Source organism: Ceratotherium simum, chromosome 6 (genome assembly GCF_057802395.1).
Source record: "Ceratotherium simum simum isolate JZ-2026a chromosome 6, ASM5780239v1, whole genome shotgun sequence".
Taxonomy (NCBI): Eukaryota; Metazoa; Chordata; class Mammalia; order Perissodactyla; family Rhinocerotidae; genus Ceratotherium; species Ceratotherium simum.
The window spans coordinates 43,173,990-43,187,403 of NC_141905.1; positions in this window are offsets into that span (position 1 = coordinate 43,173,990).

Consider the following 13,414-nt stretch of genomic DNA (forward strand, 5'->3'; position numbering starts at 1 on the left):
TCTCTCTCTTTAGAACATATGATGATGGTCTTCCTTCCTAAATCCAATGTAATAGCTATACATTTAGGAGCTGATGTAAAGGTGCGAAATAAAATTTAGACCTTTATTTAATGTAAAACTTCAATAGGCAAATCTATTGGTAGCAGATATTATGCAGAATTTAAATGCAATTACCTCAGTTGGAAGACAGTAAGAACTCATTATTATCATACACTCATGCAATCAAGTGCATTTATATGGAAATTATACAGAGGACCACAACTAAATTAAGTAGTCTACACAAACCAAGAGGACAATACAGGGCCAGCCCCGTGGCTTAGCGGTTAAGTGCACTTGCTCCGCTGCTGGTGGCCCGGGTTCGGATCCCTGGCGCGCACCGACGCACCGCTTCTCCAGCCATGCTGAGGCCGCGTCCCACATACAGCAACTAGAAGGGTGTGCAGCTATGACATACAACTATCTACTGGGGCTTTGGGGGAAAAAATAAATAAATAAAATTATTAAAAAAAAAAGAGGACAATACAAATCTATACAAACCAAGGATACATACATGACCAACCATCACTTCTGGCATATGCTATTGGTTACACAGACAAACCCTGGTACATTTTGGGAGGGGACTACACAAGTGTATGAATACCAGAAAGTAATGATAATTGGGAGCCATTTTAGCAGCTGGCTACCACTGTCTGCTCTCTGGACACCAATAATTCACACCCCATTAACTGTATCACAAGTCCCTAAAAACTTGATCCCATTACAGCATCAGCGTGAAGTCCAGAATCTTGTAGTTCCGTAAGTACAGTTCCTTGAGTACAGTTTCCTTCAATCTGAAAACCTGTGAAACTAAAAAGGTGAGTTATCTGCCTCTCCCACACCCATCATAAATGGTGAGATAGGCATAACATGATCTCCATAGAGACTCTTATTCAGTAAGGTAGAATGTGAGGCTTGCAGAAGTCACTGGCCCATGCGAATTCTGAAATCCAGCCAGGCAAATGTTGGAATTTCCTTGATTAAGATTAATTTCCATGCCTGCCCAGAGATGACCTTCTGCAGTTCTTGGTTCCACTCTCTGGGCTCTTTTTCTATTCTTTGAGCCATCCCTCTTTTTTTATGAAGGTTAGCACACGTTTGAGTCTGAGCAGTCTGCTAAACCTATTATCTGCTTGAAGACATTTTGAGATCCATTCTGAAATGTCTCAATCTCTTTCAGTTCAAACCGTCAATGTTTGTACATATGGAATTTTCCTTAAAACTTTATGAGTTTACTGTGAATCGTATTGAGATTTGCTCTATTACAGAAAAGCTAACCCATTAATCTCTCCAAAATAAGTTCTTCTTTACCCTGGGCTTCTGTTGAGAAGGCTGTGGGACAATATCCTAAGCCTCACACAGGCTCTATTGTTTGAGTGAGTGGATCTGAGTATCACACAATTTATATTTTAGAGGACCTTTGTCTAACTGAAAAGAATTCCGAAGTACCGCCTTTGACTTTTCTGAAATTTAATCTAAGAATTTTACCTTACATCTTTGGCTTCATCTTTGGGCCATAATCTCCTGGCAGTACCTTGTATTAGACCTGTGTTCAAAAGCCATTTCTTAATTTTAGCATCATTTGCCATCTGTAGAGGCTGAGAATTTTCAAAGCCATCAAGGTTATTATTTTTCCATTTGTTTTATTTTTTATACAGGGTAGACAACTGCAAGCCAGCACAAATGATAAACCTTTCTGAGTCTACAGTATATCTTAACCAAAACTTTTTCAATAAGTAATTATTGAGCATCAGCTTTGTGTTAAACCATCTATTCTCTGATGTAAAAAGAGAGACCAAGTATTTACCCTCATCATGGTTACATTAGATTGGATGTAGACAGATAATAAAGAAATACTTTTCTTTTCTTTAATTTTAGCAAGTACAATGAAGAAATTGGATCAGAGCAATGAGCTAGTAATGAGCGGTCTTCTCTATTTTGGCTAGGATAGTCAGGGAATGGATGTGATGACTTCAATGGAGCAATTAGAAAAGGCCTGTCTTTGAGGAGGTGTCATTTGAACTAAATGATGAAGAGAAGGCAGCCATGCAATCGTCCTTTAGTGTTCCCGATAAATAACAGTACGTGCAAAGATGCTGAGGTAGGAAGGAGACTGGCATATTTGGAAAAAGAAAAAGGTTCAGATATAGTTCTCCTGTGTAGATATGGCTTAGATATGGGGTTAAAATAAAGAAAAAAATTTAAGCCTATACCCTAGATGACAAATCCAACTGATAATTCAATAAAATTTGCAATTTTAATTTAATAGCAATTTTGATTCCCAGGAATTCTTCTCTGCTGTGAAATTATTTGTTTACAGTTTACCTTAATATATTTTTCCTTTGTTTCACTGAATCTTAAAACATTAATTTGTTTATGGTATTGCTATAACTGGTATCATAAAGATCTTATTCAACTGTATAAGTTATATCATATTCTTTCCTAGTTCTGTCATTTTCCACAAATTATATCTTCTGACAACATATATTCTCTGTTCCGATTTGACAAGGCAAAGACTTTGAAAAATGGAAAGTAAGATCATCACAATGACAATTTCTAGAATGGCTATTTTAACTTTTCTTTTGTGATGACTTGTAAATATATGTGTGTATAAACTAGAAGTATTTTCCCCAAAGAAAAGACTGACCTTTTACTGTTCAGAATTAAGTATGTATATATATATATACATATATATATATATACACACATATATATATATATCTTTCCTGATCTTGAATTTTAGTACCCTCCTGCCTCCATTAGATACACAGCAAATGTTCTTATCACAAACATACACTCAAACCACAAATAATATTGTTTGCTCTTTGAAAGAGAGCACAGAGAACCATTTAGCTGTGATGGGAAGATTTTCAAAGGAGTCTGAAAGGAAATAACAGAATGAACTCACATCTTTCTCATTACTTCTTTCCAAATATTTGCTTCTATTTGTTCAGCGTTGGCTTTCTCTAATTTCTGCACTCACACATGCAAACACACACACACATAAATATTTTTAAAAATCACATTAAACGTCTGGGTAATTATGGGTAAGAGGATGGCTGTTCACGGCTTTTATAATGTTTAAATTGTATTTTGATTCATTCATGTAACTATAAATTTCCATATTAAAGAATGGACCAAAAAAGAAAAGCCATTAGCTGCACTTACTGAGCCCACAAAAATTAACATGTAGACATAGAAAACATCATTCCTAATTGTTTATGGAACTCTCTTTAGCATAAATATTTTAAGTCTCCCTATGTATTTCTAGGTAAATCTGGCAGCAGATGAAATTAATCAATCCAATTAAAAAATCTAAAAAATGTTTACCTAGTCTCAGATCGTTCATCAATAATATACTAGGATGGGTGCAGGACAGCGGTCACTAGTGTAGATTTGCACTTATTGGGCACTGAGGTAGAGGAAGAGCTTGTGGATATTGGAATTTAGAAACAAGCAAAAGCTTAGAACTACTTGTATATGATCAAGGCTGAGGTTTATTTAGTTATCACTTCCTGGAATAAAAACTTAAAAATTCCGAAGATAAAAAGCACAGAAGTTATTAGGTTTTTAAAAATATTTTAACACCCTGGAGGTAGGAGGCCATTCATGGTCTACTGCAGAAGTAGAATCAGAAATTCAGGAATCAAAGGAAATTTTGACTAGCAAGTTCCTTTTTGATAGTTTCTGCAAGGGTTGCAACTGGAATCAGAGTACAGAAACCTGAAAGTGTAAACTATGAGGTGAAAGTCATTTCTGCTAGTTGGGAGGCTAGAACACTTAAAAGGAAGTACTAATTACGACTAGAGAAAATTTTAGGATACAAGAGAGCTGACCAATAGGTCTAGTGAACTCTCAGTTTTAGCAAAGAGCATCTGTCTTCTTTTTTCCGGTGCCAGAGGAAAAATCCACAATTTTTCTATTTTGTGTTGACCACGGAAAAGATCTTTGAAATGCTTTTAAGGTATGCTTCATTCTCTGTCTTGAAAGTATAGATGCATGCTTCTCTCCAATGTGTTACTTGCAAAGTATTCTTCTTGATTTGGGAGTAATATTAAAAAGAGACTTTCATAATGGGAAAGGAAAACTTATTTTGGCTCCCACACTTGGGAGTATTCAAAGCCAGAGCATGTGTGAATCAGAGGTCAAAAGAGCCAAATACTTTTTAAAAATAATTACCTTTCACCCTATCAAATTCTAGGTTTAAAAAAAATCCTAGTTATTAGTGTAAAATTAAAGTTATCAAGTTTTTTTTTTTACATTATTATACGTTACTAGAGTGACAATATATGTTCTTGTCTAAACTGGGATTCTTTAAAAGTAAAAGGGGGAGAACATATGCATAGTCAGTCAGGACACCAAGACAACATAGGTAAATGAAAACTGCCAATGGCAAAGCAAACAGAAGGGTACCCTATACGGAGGCAACTGCCTCCTCTTTGTATATTGATTCTGCCGTCCTAAGGCATGCGGCATGTTGAGAACCATTCTAAGTGGCACCTCAATCTGAAATCTATTTGTAACTCAGTAGCTTGTCTCCTTCTTCTTATTATCTGTGTTTTTCCCCTCAGGTAAGCATATCATAGAATCATAAAAACCATTCACAGGTGGCATCCGTCAGCACTTTCAGCTGTCTCTCTCTGATTAGAAAACAGATGTCTTTTCTATCAGACTAAGCTTGTTTATTTTCATTTGTTGAAAAAAAAATACATTGGAAACAGAAATCTGAGAAATACTTGGTTGCATATTTTCTTTATTTACAAACGGCTGCAAATGGAACACTACTAGAATTTCTACAAGAAGTTAAATCAAATATTTACGTTTCCACATATCTGAAACCCTGTAAACATCCTCCTAGAAGCGAATTTCGAGAATGTCCTTTTTTTCCTTTAAAAGTTAACAATGTGAAAATTTTGGTCTCAGCTTCTCCAGAGACAGAGTGAGAAATGACTCGTTCAAAAATTTACATTGATCTCTCATCCAAATATATTCCAACTGATAAAACTGATTTCGCTTTTCTCTATAAACGTATTATTCAGTCAAAAGAGATTTCTTGATATATTAATAGTGAATTCCTGCAGTCTGCTTGAAAATTATTGTTCAAATATCAGTTTGTTAATAACAAATATACTTATTTGAGTATTTCCTTTTGATGAATACTCCACTCTGTTTACTGCAGTTTTAAAGGAAGAAATACATGGGACTTGTCAGAATCTCTATGGTGAGAGAAGAGAAATTATACTCACAAACAGTAGCTGCAGCCCAGACTTCACCCCATTAGAGCTGTAAGTAGATACTACAATATTCTAACCCCTTTCCAAATGGAAGCAATAAAATATCTGGCAAAACCAGTGGCCGATTAATGCATACATTTATTTGGCAGCTGTCAACAACTATACATAGAACAACCATCTGGATTATGAATTTAAGTTGGAATAATTAATTCCTAAAGTAGCCATCTTTTTTGAATTAGTTTCTGTCGATTAGAAGAAATCTCCTAAGAGATATGAATATAATGAAAATTCCTCATATAAATCTGCTGATGAAGTGGGTGAGATCAAACAGATGGGTAGAAATAGGAAAGGCTTTGGGGAAGAGATCCCATGGACAATGGGTGGGTTGGACATGCTTCCCTCTGAAAAAAGATTAAAGTAAAATCTTTCTCCCAAGTTGGAAGTGGAAAGAAACATCTTAGGGAGATGTAGCCCTAACGCAGACTACTGTTTCTTGTACACGTGTGATACGAAAAGGAAATATGAAGAGTCTGAGTACCAGGCACAGGGATGAGGAATCAGAATTTCCATCTGGCATATTCCCCAGAGAATATACCAAACCCCTTTTGAGTCACAAAACGTTATTAAGAGGAACAACAAATCTAGATCTTCCTTTTCCCTCCCTACTATTTCATTGTGTCATTCAGGGTGAGAGTGATACTTGCTACTATTGAGTCCAGTCCATCTGATCACCATGTCTTCTCAGTTGTGTAATCTAAGGGTCTTCCTCACACCCTCTTCTGCACCTTCTGTCTACCAACCAAATCCATTTTTCACATTGCAGGTCAGAATTATTTTCTAAAATATATACCTGCTCATTTCACTTTCCTACTTAAAATCATTTAGTGTTTCCTGATTACCTATAAGTTCCGAACTCATTAGAACGAACTGCCTGCATCTGTAAGCTTGTCATGCCAAACTTTCTGCAGTTCCCCTAATGCTCAGTGCCTTCTCCATCTCTGATTTGCTAATGTTAGGCATATCCTAACCACTAAGTACACTCCAGAAATCTATATATGTGGCATTTTATTTATTCACTAACTCACTGAATATTTCTCATGTGCCTTCAGTGTGCACAGAGAAATGCTGGGACAGGGTATAGAACAATGAATAAAGCAGTCACAGCCTCTGTCCTCAAGGAACTAGGTAATCAACCCGGCGTATATTTCCCCTGACTGGGTTAAATGCTTCTCTTCTGGCTTCCCACGGCATCCTGTACATATCTCTATCTTAACTCTCATCAAAATATAGAGAAATATCCTGTTTCCTTTCTGTAATTCCAATATACCATCAGCTCTTTGAAAGTAGTATAAAAATTATTTGCATCTTCATCCCAGCAAGTGACTTGGTTTTATAAAGTTTGTTGAATTTAGAAGTGCCTATATGGTGTTTTGAAGATACATACTAATTGCCATCTGCATAAAAACTGTGACTTATAAAACAACAGTTTATAGTTAGGATTTAACATAAAAGTCAGAATTAATATAAAATTTGAAAAGCCTTGGAGAAGAATAAAAGTATAAATTACACCTGAGAAGACAAAACTGTACTAAGGATCCGTCTCACAAACACACAACACAAAATAAGACGAGAGGGAAATAATGTGAAATGTGGATAACATTAAGGAAATGGAGATGAAATAATTGGGATGTAAACTACACTAAGAATCTAGTTATTACGTGGACCAACTCAGAGTCTGGAGATGAAGTACTGCTTTAAGTAAATTCTGGACAGAACCTAGTCAAGAGGACCTGTGTTAAAAAAACAAAATGGCTGCTGAGTACACACCATTTGTGTTCTGAGGGGATAGAGAGTCATTCAGAGTAAACCTGGAGGAGAGCAGCATACAAGTCAGCGTCAACAAGGACTAGATTTTGTGCAGGCAGAAGTGTTGGCGCATCTTGTGGATCAAAGCTATTCAGGTAGTACAGCAGCAGGCAAGAGTAGCATTAAGATGTCAGATAGGAGGAAAGAGCCTGAAGCCAGTGAGAGATCGAGAAGACAGAAGGCGTGCTCACAGGAGGCAGTCAGTCCAAGGTCAAGGAGAGATATGGGGAACTGGCAGCTGAGTCAAGTGACTTGGAGAATTGAGGCAGGTATGGGCTTCTGGGAGGAGTTAATTGGGAGCATCTGGCTGCAGGGAGAATAAAAAACTGTATCATCTGCTCACCCTTTGTTGATGGTTGGCTTTTGAGTTTTATAATCACGACTGAGGAAAAGGAAAAAGAAGGAGCCTCTATGGGTGAGGAAGCATTTGCTAATTCAGAGGCAAAATATATCTGCACAGATAAGAAAAAGATTAAAAGAATAACCAATGATGAAGTTTGAAGAAACTGCCCATAAAATAACAGCAGGGCACACAAATAGCAAGGGCAGAACTTGTATTTCTGTCGAATGATAATTGCACAAAGTTAGAACTAGTGTGAAGATGCAACTCCTACCCACCACTAGAACCTTTAAGAAAGAAATTATGTAGAAGAAAGGATAATAGATATTACTCAAAAAGTAATACCACAGGGCCGGCCCCGTGGCTTAGTAGTTAAGTGCACACGCTCCGCTACTGGCGGCCCGGGTTCGGATCCCGGGCGCACACCGATGCACCACTTCTCCGGCCATGCTAAGGCCACGTCCCACATACAGCAACTAGAAGGATGTGCAGCTATGACATACAACTATCTACTGGGGCTTTGGGGAAAAGAAAAAAAGGAGGAGGATTGGCAATAGATGTTAGCTCAGAGCCGGTTTTCCTCAGCAAAAAGAGGAGGATTAGCATGGATGTTAGCTCAGGGCTGATCTTCTTCACACAAAAAAAAGTAATACCACAAGTGTTTCAAATATATCATCACCAACAATAAAAATTCACTTATGGTTTTAAAAACCTCTCACTCATAAATGAGGATATCAGTTAGTTTTAATTGATTAAAAGCTGTCAAATAATAGCAAATGGCTTCTGTCCATCTTCTTACTGTCATCAATTTGGAAATCTATGAGGAAAAGGCAAGGAAAGGTATCGAAGCTCAGCATGTAATCTGTAGTAGAGAGTTAGAGGATGCAGCTGAGAATGTGAAAACAATAACTACTAACACTAATGGGCAGATAAATGATGCTGAATAGAAAATAACAATGACAAAAAATAAGAGCCATGAATCCATGTCACCACAAATAATGTATATAATAAAACTTCAAGAAAAACTGACGACTGTGATAAAGAATGAAGGTACCTCCCAAGGAGAATTAAAGGTTTCTCAAGTGATTAAACTTAAAAAAAATAATTAATGTATTAACATTTTATTTTTACTTACTATTCTTGAAATATTCCTGGGAACAACTATGTTTGGTATGTGTAGGCATTTAAAAAAATATATGAAATCTTTTTTGTGTACAATTTGGGATCATTCTCCTTTGAAAAACAACTTCTGTCCGACAATCTGCTTTTAGATTTTTGTTCAGGGGAAGCTGCATTATCACATTCAAACCCAAAGGTCAGACATCTGTGAAACGTTGTGCTAAAAGCCAAAGAAGCGGAGGCAGAAAAATTCTTTCTGCTTCATCTCAATATAAATTGCAGATCGAACAGTGATCTGGATTGACAATGGCCATACAATCTGAAATGAATTGCATTCCACTTAACATCTAAAATGTCATACTGCGCATTGTGTGACTTTAATTTCCAACTGCCCAGCCTTGTATGTTGTATTTGTACCTTTTAAATGGGCTTTTTGACCTTCAGATGACAGGATTTTATGCCTAGAATGAACAAGTGAAAGCTTTGTTACATTCAGTGTAGCCAGTGATTGCTTAATTGCTTATACATTTATTTTTCTTAAAATATTTTTTGCGAATAAACATAAGAAATATAGTTTTGACTATTTTTAGCAGACGGTAACTTACAAAGAAAAATACTTTTAGCATTCTGTGCAATGGAAAATATTTGAAAATGGGAACTTGAAACCCATTTTCTCAGCAGAATCAAGAATTAACAGGTATAACCCTAATAATTATCATATATTTGGTATCTACTCTATGCCACATACTTTATATCGAGGGCTGTTAAACCTCACAGTGCAGTTGTTTAAAATGTCCTCAACTTTTATTCTCTGCAAAGAACAGTTTACTGTGAAAATAAGATAAAACCACCGTTACAGAAGTTCACTTTGAAAAAGCAAAATTAAAAAAGGAGAATGGTTTACCTCTTGCCCGTCACATACGATTTTTCCAGATTCCTTCCCAATATATGTTCACCTAAAAGTAATGTTAAAGGGGAAAAAATCTTTATTTGAAGCTCCTATTAGCGTAAACGAAAGTTAACCAAAGAAACTTCCTTATGTAGAAGTGATAAGGATGGAATAGATAGTACAGGCAACTGAATAAAGGGCAATATACGTAAGGTTAAAGAACGGGCTTTGGAGTCACACTAGTGTTTGCGAATCAATCTCTCCAATGATTAGTTTTGTTAACCTGGGAAAATCCACTTCTCTGAGCCTCAATTTCCTCCTCTGTAAGATGGGTTTGATAATGCTTACCTCAGAGGACTGTTCTAAGAAATATATTAGCTAATGCCTGAGAGCAGACAATACAATGTAAAATCAATAACATATATTCTTTTCCTACTAAAATCATTTTTAAAAATGAGCTGTATTTGTTGTCATGCAATGAGCAAAACAAATATCTTTCTCACTGTTGTATCAGGCGATCCCACAGTTTTTCTAGCCACTTTTCTGGCCTGAGTTATATTCAAATATTTAATAACACATTCAACATGGGCACTGAGCAATCAGAACCAACAGGAACTGTGATTCTAGAGGAGCCCTGCTACGCCAGGCACTGAAACATTGGTTTCTAAATGGTGGTTGGGGGTGGGGGTGTCCAGAGTGTCTCAGGGAAGTTCCCGACGTGGCAAGGGCAGTGAAGCCCTCTTCAGCCAGTGCTACAGAAGAATTCCTCTTTTTAACAGCCAATACTGCTATACTAGTGCAAACCAGACGAATATCAAGCCTACTTTTTTTCTTTGGCATTTTAAAAAGTCTAGTTTGCTACACAAATAAAGCTTCAATACCTCTTTTGATGTTCGAGATTGAATGTAGCTCATAAAACTGATATGGAGAAGATGAAAATGGAGGAGCCGCTCAGCTGCACGATATTCCTACACTTCCACTCCCCCTCTGTCGCTCCCTGCCTTCCCTCTGGCTCTTACACGACTGGACCAGAGCGAGAGAGGAGAGGTGAGGTATGAAAAGGCGTGCATGAGCGTGACTTGGTACTCTGGCATTGGTGCTCTCCAGGTGTTCTTCAGGTCCCCCTCTGCACTGTTTCCTGAGACAGGAACAGCAGGCTCATGCTGATCTCTTTAGATGTCCTCTCAGTCACCGTCCCAGTGATAGTTCTTCCTGCTGGGGACACAATTCCCCAAAGGGTGCTTCCTTGGGTGGGGTCACTTTGAATCTGATTTAAGTCTTACAACTTTCTTCTATCCCATCAGACTCTGCACTTTTGCCCTCCTTCCTTCTAAGTACAGAGCTCACTCACTACCCTTTTCTTCTCAATCTCCCATCAGAGGCAGCTCTGGCCAGCCTGGCACCTTTTAACTTTTCAAGGCAAGAGTCAGGCACCAGCCTATAGGGTCTATAAATTGCAGAAGACACATGTCAGGTTTTCCAGATAGTTCTTTGACCTGCTCTCTCAGAACTCCTACTCAAAACTGAAACCCAAGGGAAAAAAATCTGATTTACTACGTTATTTTTTTGAATAAGAAAAAGGAATACTGGGGGCTGGCCAGGTGGCACAGCGGTTAAGTGCACGCGCTCCACTGCAGTGGCCCGGGGTTCACAGGTTGGGATCCCGAGCACGCACCAAAGCGCCGCTTGTCTAACCCATGCTGTGGTGGCATTCTTCCATCCTTTTCTTTGGCTTCATCTCTTATATGACCATGCCACCCAATATGGTTAAAAGCAACAGTGTGTTCAATATTGGGCATCTTTGAACTTTTTTCAGGTAGCCTCTTTTCGTTATTTTCCTTATTTTATTACAAATTCATATTCAAGCAATTAGTTATTCTACGCTTTAATCATAATCGTAAAAATTTGGAGAGATTTCAACATATAATAATAAAGACCTATGGAATTCCTAGATAATATAATACAAGTAACATAAATAAATATAAATATACAAAATTGATGAATAAATTGCAATGGGTTACAAAATGGTATGTTCAGTATGCGAAGTTAAATTTGATTGATAATTAAAAATACTCCTTCTACCAATTATCAGTTTTAAAAAATTGGGAAACAGTTACACTTAGCTTTATAATAGAAAGGAAAAAAGAAAAGAAATATTCAGAAAACAAGCCCGACAAAAATCCTGAAAAATTCCAGATAATTTTATTTTTTAACCTTTGTTTCCAATATTTATCTGTTCACAAAGCAATAGATAATCACTAAAGAAGACAAAAACAAAAAAACTCATAGCATACAAAAAGTTAAACATACATTAAGGATAGGCATAATTACACGAACCCAGAGAGAACCACTCTATCCCCTAGGTACACATCTTTTCAAGCACATTTTCAAGTGTAGGTAGCTAAAACTCCTATCTGTGTGAAAACGAATTTATAAATTATCTGCTCCACTTACACAAATAGATAGGAGGAGATAGCAGAAGGAAGACCAAAATTTGAAAGTTCTTGATAGTCCTAACTTCAGACAGAAATAAAATAAGTATAGATGTGTAAGTCTTTCCTTTAGCAAAGGCATTTATGAGACTTTAGATGTGCCAATCCAAGTCTTGAGCTTAGCAGAGTGGAGAATAAACTTTCTCTGCAGAGTAAAATAAGGGAATTTAGATTTGGAGAAGATCAAGGGATTAATATAGTCAGAGAAAAATGACTATGTTGGTAGATATTAAGGAGTGAATGAGTAAGTGTCTATGTGAGGAGTACATCCCCTGCTTTACTATAATTCTTTATTAAAATCTGCAGCTACACAGAAATGCCTCTGATTCTTTCAGAGTTAAACTAGAGGTAGGGAGGAAAGGTAAGGGGTAAAAAGGGCTTACTTGACCAGTAAATGGTTTGGTTCTGCTTGGATTAAGGAAAGGGAGAAATCAAGGAAATAGATTGAGTTCCACGTATAAACAAAGTCTCAGCAGAAGAGAGTGGATAACCCTAACCATTATAAGATGACGAATCCTGGCTTCCAGAACTAATGAACACAAATAACCACAAGAATGAAGCCCATAAAGAAATTCACAGAAAAATTTTAAAGGTGTTTAGACTTCTCTCAAATCATAAAATAGAGGGGTTTAGTATTTTATTAACACTAAGGATTTTATATTTTTAATCTAACTGAAACATATACATCTCTTATCATAAAAATAAAGTTATAACATGAATTCTACATTGTCTGTTACTATAATTTATTTATTTAAAATCCCTAATTCTATACAGTTAGATAATTTAATTTTCTTAATATTAAAATATCACTGAACTAGATGCCAGTGAGTTAGTTGTAAAAACTTCAAGAAAATAGCCTGAAATGTGAAAAATATACAAATATGCTCAGTATAGACATTTTCTTTAATAAATTATTGTTTTGCTTCAATTTTCTTCTAAATTTATTTTCAGAAATGATGTTGGTGTTGGATTTGATTTTGTTCATATATTCTGGAACTCTCTATTTCTAGATTGCTAAGGACAAAAAGAACAGCAATAAAGTCGTAGGCTATTTTAGTGACCATGTGGATGGTAGTAGTATTAACATTGTTATGCTGAGATGATTATGTATATATTGTATTATAAAGGAAATAAATAATGTTGCTATTTTTGGAAACTGGGAGTTTAGCCATGAGAGAAAAGTAATATAGTTGTGAAGTTGAAGAGCTTAAGTAAAAACCTTGGAGTCCTAAATTTGAATTGCAAATATCCCCGTGAACTCATGATGTATTTTACTGTTATCAAAAAAAAAATCCTAGATGTATCTGTGGTAGGCTGAATAATGCTCCCCCAAAGATGTAACTCCCTAATCCCCAGAACCTGTAAATGTCTACTTATAGGGTTACAGGGACTTTGCAGATGTAATTAAATTAAGGATTTGGGCATAGGAAGATTATCC